At 43.6% G+C, this 9,907-nt stretch overlaps 1 long non-coding RNA gene across 1 annotated transcript; it reads right to left on the bottom strand.

Moving 5' to 3' along the window:
* Positions 1-2,331: 2,331 nt before the first annotated feature.
* LOC129714652 (uncharacterized) lies at positions 2,332-9,595 on the bottom strand. Its single transcript, XR_008726367.1, has 3 exons — positions 8,262-9,595; positions 3,784-3,880; positions 2,332-3,180 (listed from the first exon to the last, which is right to left on the bottom strand). It is a non-coding gene; the product is annotated as an uncharacterized LOC129714652 (long non-coding RNA).
* Positions 9,596-9,907: the final 312 nt, after the last annotated feature.

The raw sequence follows: 9,907 nt of genomic DNA, 5'->3' as shown, positions 1-9,907 counted from the left end.
CCGCGCGGCTCACACTTCTGGTTTGGTCGCGCTTGCCGCATGCCGTACGGCTCAAGCAACCACGTTAGGTCGCGCTTGCCGCATGCAGGCGCATGCTCGTGGGACCGGCCTTTTAGGTCGAGCTTGCCGCATGCAGGTCGCATGCCCGTGGGACAGGCCCTTTATTCTTAAGTGGCAGGTGAAGGAGGACAAGGTGTGTGGTAGGATGAGGTCAAGAAGTCTGTGTTGATGTGCAGTTTATGATTCTGTCTGGTTAATAGATCGGTGAGGATAATTAGCTGGGGAGAGAGCGGAGTTTTAGTTTTAGAGATACAGCGTGGAAACAGGCCCTGCAGCCCAAAGTCAACACCGACAAACGATCACCCATACACTAGTTCTATCCTACACCCTGGGGACAATTTAGAGAAGCCAATTAACCTACAAATTTGCACATCTTTGGCATGTGGGAGGAAACCAGAGTACATGGTACTAGAAAGTTTGTACCCAGAGAGCCAAACATTCTTAATATCTACTCGTTTCCAGCTCTCTGCCATGGACCTCAGGAATAATTTGCCCTCTCCATCTACCCTTGCCCTCTCCACCTCTTTTTCTTGCTCTCATGTGTCTTAATCAACATGCTGCTGACTGGGACCTTTTGACATAGTTTCATGCATTTCATTGAAAGTGGTGGAAACTATTGCTCAGGAATAAATGTGAGTATTCCATTCTCACAGAGATACTAAATAATGCTGATATGTACTGCACGCCACAAAACAGTTAATGTACCTTTGAACTGTTATCTTAAATAGTTTTTGTTTGGTTCGTAGTTCTCTCGATTGGTGGATGCATTAAGAACATTTATATATGTCACGTATTCGACTGGGCATTTCACCAGACGAGGCCTTAGTTCATTAGTTTAGTTTATTGGCACGTGTACCTTGGTGCACATGACAAGCTTTTGTCACTTTTTTTTCTTGCTGTTAAGACCAGCAGGATCTCCCTGTTCTTTGCCCCGCACAAGGGTTCTCCCATTCAGGTGGGCCACCTCTGACTGAAGATGCCTGAAGAACGTACAAGGTGATGGAGTTCTGCCGACACTGTGGGGGGAAGCAGATGTCCGAAGAAGCCAGAAGAAAATGGAGCTGGCCACGTGGTCTGTGCCAAATCAGTGCATCAGAACTGCAATGTGGGCCATTATTTCCATTATTGCCATTTGAGGTTCCATCGGAAGATCATCGTAAAATAAAAGCCACAATTCATTTCTGAAGCCTGCTTTATGACTAATGAATCTAATTCAGATTTAATGACGAATGGTTGTCAGGTGTAGGGGAAGAAAACAAACACATTCTTTTGCTATCACTGTGACTCACGCACTGAGTCCACACATTATTTACAAAAAATATTGATTGATTTTAAAGTCTACACTGCCCAAAGTAATCATTGAAGGGCGTGGCTTGATAATGATATCTCAACCTTAATGGTCATTGGAAGGAAAGTTATTGCAACAAATGCAGCAGGACAAAGCCGTGCGTTTGCTTGTGTTTCAGGCCCTTTATCAGTGGAATTACTTCCATTATCCCTCTGTTGAAATGAACCCATTGCACCATCTGCACTATCAGGAGGTGGCATTTTTACACTGAACAATGTACATATTTCACAGCTTGAGAAAGAACCAGCAAACAAACTTTCATCTGTTTAGCACCTGCTTTCTGCAGCCTATCAATTGCAAGTGCAGGCTTCTTCCTCAGGCAGTGACCATGGGTTAGGAGGCTAGAAGCTGGCATAAATCTGATGGATTTAAAGGCTTCCTTATTCCAACTCATAGGGTCAAACAGCACCGAAGCAGGCCCGTCAGCCCACCATGTCCATGCTGACCATTAAGTTCCCATCTATACTGTGCCTTGTGCAGGAAGGAACTGCAGACGCTGGCGAAGATTGACACAATGTACTGGAGTAACTCAGCGGGTCAAGAAGCATCTCTGGAGAAAAAGAATGGGTGATGTTTTGGGTTGGAACCCTTCTTTAGACTGAAAAGGTTAGAAGTCCCCTTCTACTTTCAGTCTGAAGAAAATGTCACCCAGTCTTTTTCCCCAGAATTTCTGCCTGATCCACTGAGTTAGTCCAGCATTTCATGTCTATTTTCTATACTATGCCTTGGTAATTCAAGTTAGGGCAGTACAATGGCTCAACGGTAGAGTTGCTGCCTTCCTGCGCCAGAGACCCGGGTTCAATGCTAACTATGGGTGGTATCTATAGAGTTTCTACGTTCTCCCTGTGTTTGTGTTGATTTTCTCTGGGTGCTCCGGCTTTCTCCCACACTCCAAAGATTGGTTAATTGGTTTCGGTAAAAATTATAAATTGTCTCTCGCGTGTAGGATGGTGTTAGTGTACGAGGATCGCTGGTTGGCACAGACTCAATGGGCTGAAGAGCCTGTTTCCAATACAAGGATACAAAGGACATTTATTATCACATACACCAAATGGTGTCATGAAATTTGACTTGCCATTGCAGCACACGAACAAAGATAAGACACAACATTAAAGAATTTAACAATAAACGTAAACTCCCCCCGCAATGGTTCCCACTGTGGTGGAAGGCAGCAAAGTCCAGTCTCATCCCCTGTTCACCCATAGTCGGGGCCTATTGTGGCCTCTGCAGCCAGTCCGATGTTTTCAGGCCCTCTTGCCGGAAAGCTGGAACTCCGGCGTCGGGTGAACACGTGCTTGTTCAAGTTTGTTCTTGTTTAATTTAGTGATACGGCACGGAAACATGCCCTTCAGCCCACCGAATCCACGCCGACCAGTGATCACCTATTCACACTACTTCTACATTATCCCACTTTCTCATCCACTCCGTACACACCAGGGGCAATTTACAGAGGCCTTTCTGATAGAGTGATCTAAATAGTGTCACTCTGATATGTTCTTCCGCACTCCCTGTAATATTGCTTTTCAGATGTTGGAAGCCTTGCAGCCGGGTGATGCCCTTCCAAATGTGCTGGTACTCTGTGTGTTCCTCCAGCTTTCAAATCATCTAAATCAAACATAAAACATAGAGTACAGCACAGGAACAAGCCCTTTGGCCCACAATGACAGTGCTTAACATGATAGACACAAAAAGTTCGAATAACTCAGCGGGGCAGGCAGCATCACTGGATAGTAGGAATGGGTGATAGTTCGGATCGAGACCCTTCTTCAGACCTGTTAGTGATAAGGGAAATGAGAGATATAGGTGATGATGTAGAGCAGCCATTCTCAACCATTTTTTGGCTACAGCCCCCTTTGGAGCTCTTATCAGTTTCCAGAGCCCCCTGTCAAACAGGGATACAACACAAACAGATAGACAGAAAATAATTTATTATTCAGTCTGTGGCCCCCTTTAAATGTGCCAGGGCCCCCTGGGGGGGCTTTAAAAGTTTTCCAAGTGAAATATGATGCTAAGTTAAACTAATCTCTTCTGCCTCCATGATTCATATACCTCCATTCCCTGCATATCCGTGTGCCTATCCAACTGCCTCTTTACTCCACTATGATATCTGCCTCCACCACCTGCCCCGACAGTGTGTTCCTGGCATCCATCACCCTCTGTGCAAACAATCTTGCCACGCACATCTCCTGTAAACTTTACCCCTCTCAACTTAAAACTATGCACTCTAGTCTTTGACATATCACCCCCCCCCCCCCCCCCCCCCCCCCCCCCCCCCCCCCCCCGGATAAAGGTTCCCCCCCCCCCCGGGATAAAGGTTCTGATTGTCTACCTTATCTATGCCTCTCATAATTTTACAAATTCCCATCAGGTCTCACCTCAGCCTCTAACGTTCCAGAGGAAACAATCCAAGTTGTACCAGAATTATCTGCCATCTTTTGCAGAGGTAAATGAAAAATATTCCAATTCGATTTCCTGTTGGCAGAGAAAAAGATCTGTATTAGGTCCTTGCGATGGTAGTAATTTCTTGAGTTAGCATTTGTCTCCGTGTGCAGGAAGGAACTGCAGATGCTAGTCTATACCTAAGATAGACACAAAGTGGTGGAGTAACTCAGTGGGTCAGGCAGCATCCCTGGAGAATAAGGATGGGTGATGCTTCGGGTCAGAACCCCTCTTCTTACTGAAAGTGATGGCTCAGATGGAAAACGACCATGTACATCTTTCTGCCTGTGTGTCTTAAATACCCAGCTGGACTCGATGAGTTTTGAGACTGTATTGAGAGACTTCTTTATAACCGGTCAATAATGGAAGTTTCCCAGGGTTATTGGGGTTGTGGGAAGATGCTTTGGGAACTATTAAATTGGTTCTGGATCTGGATTCAATCTGGTTCAGGCATTAAGAAGGCTAAGGAGCAAGGTGTTACTTAGAGAGGCAATTATTACTTGCAAGAGATTTGCATTGCCTTTTTTTTTGTTGCCTTTGATTTAACAGTAGAACTCACTTGCATGTAGAATTCACTAGTACAAAGAACATGCAGCATGGAGCTGTTTTACACTTCAGAAGACATGCATTAAACATGCCCTAAATCCAAATGATATCAAGCAATAGAACCTCAGCTAATTCAGGCCCGTATCCAAATAGAACTGAGAAGTGCACGTCCTTTCAAGTGATAGATCTTTCTCATAATCCTGGTTGAGAACAGGTTTACAATTTTGCTTGCAAGTGAAAGAGCAAAATTTAATTTAAATTGTAATTTGTAAGTTTTCACTTCTGTTAATAACTATTTAAATTCTAATTGTAGCAGCATGAAAAGGTAGTCAGGGTTTTGGAAAGGCTTTATTTTGGCTCTCAGAAGGAATTTATTTACACAGCAAGAGGGTCATGTATTATCCAAGTGCTTTTCCTCATACGCCCATTGCTATCGTCTATCAACATATGATAATTTTGCTTTATATTTCTTTGAGAGCACAGGCCTTTGAGAAAGCCGCACCGTATTTGAAACCAGTTGCTTTTCAGGCCAAATTGGAGTGGCAGTTCCCCTCATATTTCACAACAGAAAATAATAATTGCAATAGTTTTAAAGAAATATAATGATTTTGTACATTGGACTAAAGGATGAATGGGAAGCTGAATGATATAAATAAAGCAATTTTTGGGTTAAGTGTTCTGATCAGGCTAATCAATGGTGCTATCTCCAGATAAACACTGAACTACATAGATTTGGGGGCATTCGTTTTATCTTTTTGCACTATTATTGTTTGTTTGTTTATTTTCTGTATCTATCTGTTTATCTATCTATTTATCATCTTTCTATCTATTTATCTGTCTGTCTATTTATATATGTAGATATATTTGTGCATATTTGTATATATGTATATATATGTTTGTGTTTGTAATAAATTGAATACACACACACACACACACACATATACATATATACACACATGCTGAACTTTTCTGGTTTATTATATTGTTTACAGTGTACTATGTTTACATATTCTGTTGTGCTGCTGCAGGTTAGAATCTCATTGTTCTGTTTGGGACATATGACAATAAAACACTATTGACTCTTGATGTTCCAGCTGCCGACTAAACTACCTTGACTTTTTTCTGCAAGCTATTCCACTTTTGAAAGTTAGACACAAGATGCAGCCAGATGCTGGAATCTGGAGCAATTAACTATCTGCCGGAGGAACACAACGGGCTAAGCAGCATCTTTGGTGTGAGATGAATTGTCGACGTTTCAAGTCAAACCACGCATCAGAACTGAGTGGAGGGGTGAGAGAGTCAGTGCAAAGAGTGGGAGAGGTCGGGTGAGACAGGGAGCCAAGTGTGTGGTTGGTGTGCCAAGGAGTGGTGAAGGATGATGAGTAGATGGAGCCAGGTAGGGGGGAAGGGGTGGAATAAGGAACTGTGGATGCTGGTTTACAAACGAAGAAACAAAATGGTGTAGTAACTCAGATGGTGCCTCTGGAGAACATGGATAGGTGATGTTTCGCTTGTGATCCTCGGATCGACAGGTACATGCATAGGATAGGTTTAAGAAGGTTATGGACCAAGTGCAGGCTGGTGGGACTAGTGTGGATGGGGCATGTTGGTCGGCTTGGGCAAGTTTGACTGAAGGGCCCGTTTGCACGCTCTATGTCTCTATGACTCTATGGTACTGATTTATGAAATAAGTTTTAGGAGGACATTGCCAGGACTTGAGGGCCTGAGCTATAGAAGAGGTTGGGCAGACTAAGACTTTATTCCTTGGAGTGCAGGAGAATGAGTGATGATCTTATAGAGGTGTATAATGTGAGAGTACTTGACAGGGTAAATACGAGTCTCTTACGCAGCAAGAGTAGGGGAGCCAAGAACCAGAAGACATAGGTATAAGGTGAATGAGAAAATATTTAATAGGAACCTGAGGGACAAGGGGTGGTAGGTATCTGAAACGAGCTGCCGGAGGAGGGAGTTGAAGCAGGTACTATTACAATGTTTAAAGAACATTTTGACAGGTACATGGATAGGGTAGGTTTAGAGGGATATGGGCCAAACGCAGGCAGATGGGACTGGTGTATATGGGGCATGTTGGTGGGCATGGGCAAGTTGGGCCGAAGGGCCTTTTTCCATGCTGTATGATTCCATGGCCCTATGTTCTGAATGCCACCCTGCCACCTTGAGTGGTCTGGGTGCAGGGAATCCCATGAGTCAATGAGCAAGTTGCAGGGGGCTGAGGCTTATTGTCATAGAGTGTGGATGTCAAAGTGGATGATTGATGGTCAGTGTGAGCTCGTTGAGTCTGAAGGGCCTGTTTCCATGTTTTATCTCTAACCAGATCTATTTTCTACTATCTAGTTTCACAGCACAATTTGTTATGATAATCATATGCCAAGTATCAGAACAATCTTTCACTTTGAACACCCTTCTTATTGCAATATCCAAGTAATTGCAGTTAATTGGGTCATATTCTGAATTATCAGAAAACCACCAGGTAAGATGGTCAGTTTATGCTTAATTAGATCTATTAGCAGGGTAATAATAAATCAGGCTAGTAATACTAATAGCAGTTGAAGGCCCATGGGATTGCGAATAGGAAGGTTTAAACAGCTGGCTACTTCACTGCTGGAATCAAAAGGTTGTTTCTCACAGTGTAACAGTACACGTGCTAAAATAAGCCTGTTTCACAACGAGGGTTGTGATCCATCAATCACATGCACAAACCAATCCCTCGGGACCTCTCTGAATCCCTGCCTCCTCCTCCACAAACTACTGCATGTTTTCCACAAACCCTTTCTGGTTCCACTGCACTTGCCTTAACAGGTTGAACACCAATGTCAAATGAAACAAACCAGGGCCGAAGATACAGTTCCAAACAAAGAGCCCATTGGCGACCCAAAGACAAGGCTCCCTGTGTTTCTCCAGCTTTGAATGTTTATAAGATCACGAGAGGGGAAAAATAGCGTGAATGCACTAAGTCATTTACCCAGAGTAGGAGAATCAAGAACCAGAGGACATAGGTTTATGGTGAGGGGGGAAATAATTAACAGGAACCCGGGTGACAACTATTTTACACAAAGGGTGGTAGGCATACGGATCGAGCTGCCAGAGGAGGTGGTAGAGGCAGGTACTATCACAACATTTAATAAATATTTGGATAGGTACATGGATAGGATAGATTTGGAGGGATATGGGGCAAACACAGGCATTTGGGACTAGTGTAGATGGGGCATGTTGGGCGGCATGGGCAAGTGGGCCGAAGGGCATGTTTCCATTCTGTATAACTCTACAACTCTATGAAGAGCATGGGTAGCTGTGAACAGGAACCTAATGAGATAAGGATGAAGTGGCCATAATGCATTAGGATCAAACAATGGAATGCTCCACCACATTCTGCTTCTGACACCATAAATGGAGCTATTTCAGGTAATATCCCTCTCCAAGGAAGACAAACAGTTATGAACCTCAAACTCAATCTAGAAATGTTACCGTAGCCACATACAAGAGGCATACTAAAATGTCACCCGTGCTTCAATGTGACACAGTGGCACAGCAGTAGAGTTCCAGCTTCACAGTGCCAGAGATCCAGGGTTCGATCATGATTATGGGTGCTGTCTTTACAGAGTTTATACCTTCTCTCTGCAAGAGCGTGGGTTTTCTCCGAGTGCTCCGGTTTCACCCCACAATCCAAAGACGTGCTGGTTAGTAGGTTAATCTACTTCTGTAAATTGCCCCTAGTGTGTAAGATACGAAACTGGGTCAACAGAGCTAATGTACGGGTGATCGTTGGTCGACGTGGACTAGGCGAGCCGAAGGGCCCGTGTCCATGCTGTATCTCTAAATTAAATTAAACTAAAATCTTCTTACCACTGACCTGCCACCATTTCAATTTGCTATCCACCACTCATTCCTCTGATATTTTCTGTCCTGTGTTTGTCCATTTGTTTGTTTATTCCACCTTTACATCACCCACTCCACCCCAACTCTTTTCTTGGTGATTCTTTTAAAATGCTCACTCATCTGTCACTTTGCAGTTCTATAGAGAGCCTAAAGTGTTGACCTGTCAGTTCGCTCTGCAGACACTACAGTAGTTTCTGTTTTGTTCCAAACTATACTCTGCTCGTTACTATGGCATCATGCCATAAAGTCTATAAATGTACGGTTCGCTTTCGTTGTTTCTTTTGGTGCCTGGTCACTTTTGAATTCAAGCCAGATTTTTTTTGTGTGTGTGTGTGCGCTTGACATACACTTCAGTTCGAGCCCTGCTCGGGTGTAACGCCACAGCAAGATAAAGCGAATGCAGATTTCCTTGTGATATCTTATTCAAACCCAAATGCAAGTTTGAACTTGTGGGGACGGCAATCAAATTTCCACTCCAGGCATCTGGACAAAAGTATTTCAGCCTTCAGTTGGCAGCTGATACTGTATACATAAAAATGTATTCTGAGGAAAGGTGGAAGCTGGTCAGGAGGCCATTCCCCTCTCGGGCTAGAATTCCTCAATTTGCCGTCAGTAAATGGTATGTTAGGTCATAAGGTCGTAAGTGATAGGAGCAGAATTAGGCCATTCAGCCCGTCTAGTCAACTCCTTCATTCAATCTTGGCTGATCTATCTCTCCCTCCTAACCCCTTTCTCCTGCCTTCTCCCCATAACCCCTCACACCGGTACTAATCAAGAATCTATCTATCTCTGCTTTAAAAATATCCATAGACTTGGCCTCCACAGCCTTCTGTGGCGAAGAATTCCACAGATTCACCACCCTCTGGCTAAATAAATTCCTTCTCATCTCCTTCCTAAAGGAACTTCCTTTAATTCTGAGGCTATGACCTCTAGTCCTAGATTTCCCCCACGTGTGGAAACATCCTCTCCACATCCACTCTATCCAAGCTTTTCATTATTAGGTATGTTTCAATTGGGTCCCCCCTCATTTCTCAGGTGAGAGCTGGGGCATCTATCTGAGAATTGAAAACCAAAGGCTTTCTCTCAGTTAAGGAAAACTTACTGATTGGTAGAATAATGCATGCTATGATCTATTTTCAAGAGCTTATTTTCCGAATGTACCTGATACCCTAAAATCTATTGTCTTAATTTAATAACTCTCACCCTTGTTTCATGAACTCCATGGGACCCAATTTACTCCATTCTCTATCAGCCTGTATATTTTTTAAAACATCCTTTTCCTGAAAGTGGCGTTGCAGGTAGATAGGGTGGTCATCAATCAGAGTATTGAATATAGAAGTTGGGGGGGGTCATGTTGCAGTTATACAAGACATTGATGAGGCCGCATTAAGAGTATTGTGTTCAGTTCTGGGTACCATTTTATAGGAAAGATGATGTCAAGCTGGAAAAGGTGCAGAGAAGATTTACAAGGATTTTTCTAGGACTCGAGGGCCTGAGCTACAGGGAGAGGTTAAGCCGACTGGGACTATTCCTTGGAGCACAGTAGGATAGGAGTGACTCATGGGATGTCCTGTATTATAATAAGACTAGTGTTGTGCCTAGATCCCTGATGAATCCTCT

This window comes from Leucoraja erinacea, chromosome 2, assembly GCF_028641065.1.
Source record: "Leucoraja erinacea ecotype New England chromosome 2, Leri_hhj_1, whole genome shotgun sequence".
In the NCBI taxonomy this organism is placed as follows: Eukaryota; Metazoa; Chordata; class Chondrichthyes; order Rajiformes; family Rajidae; genus Leucoraja; species Leucoraja erinaceus.
Note: the sequence above shows the minus strand (reverse complement) of the source record. Positions and strands in the feature narration are given on the sequence as shown.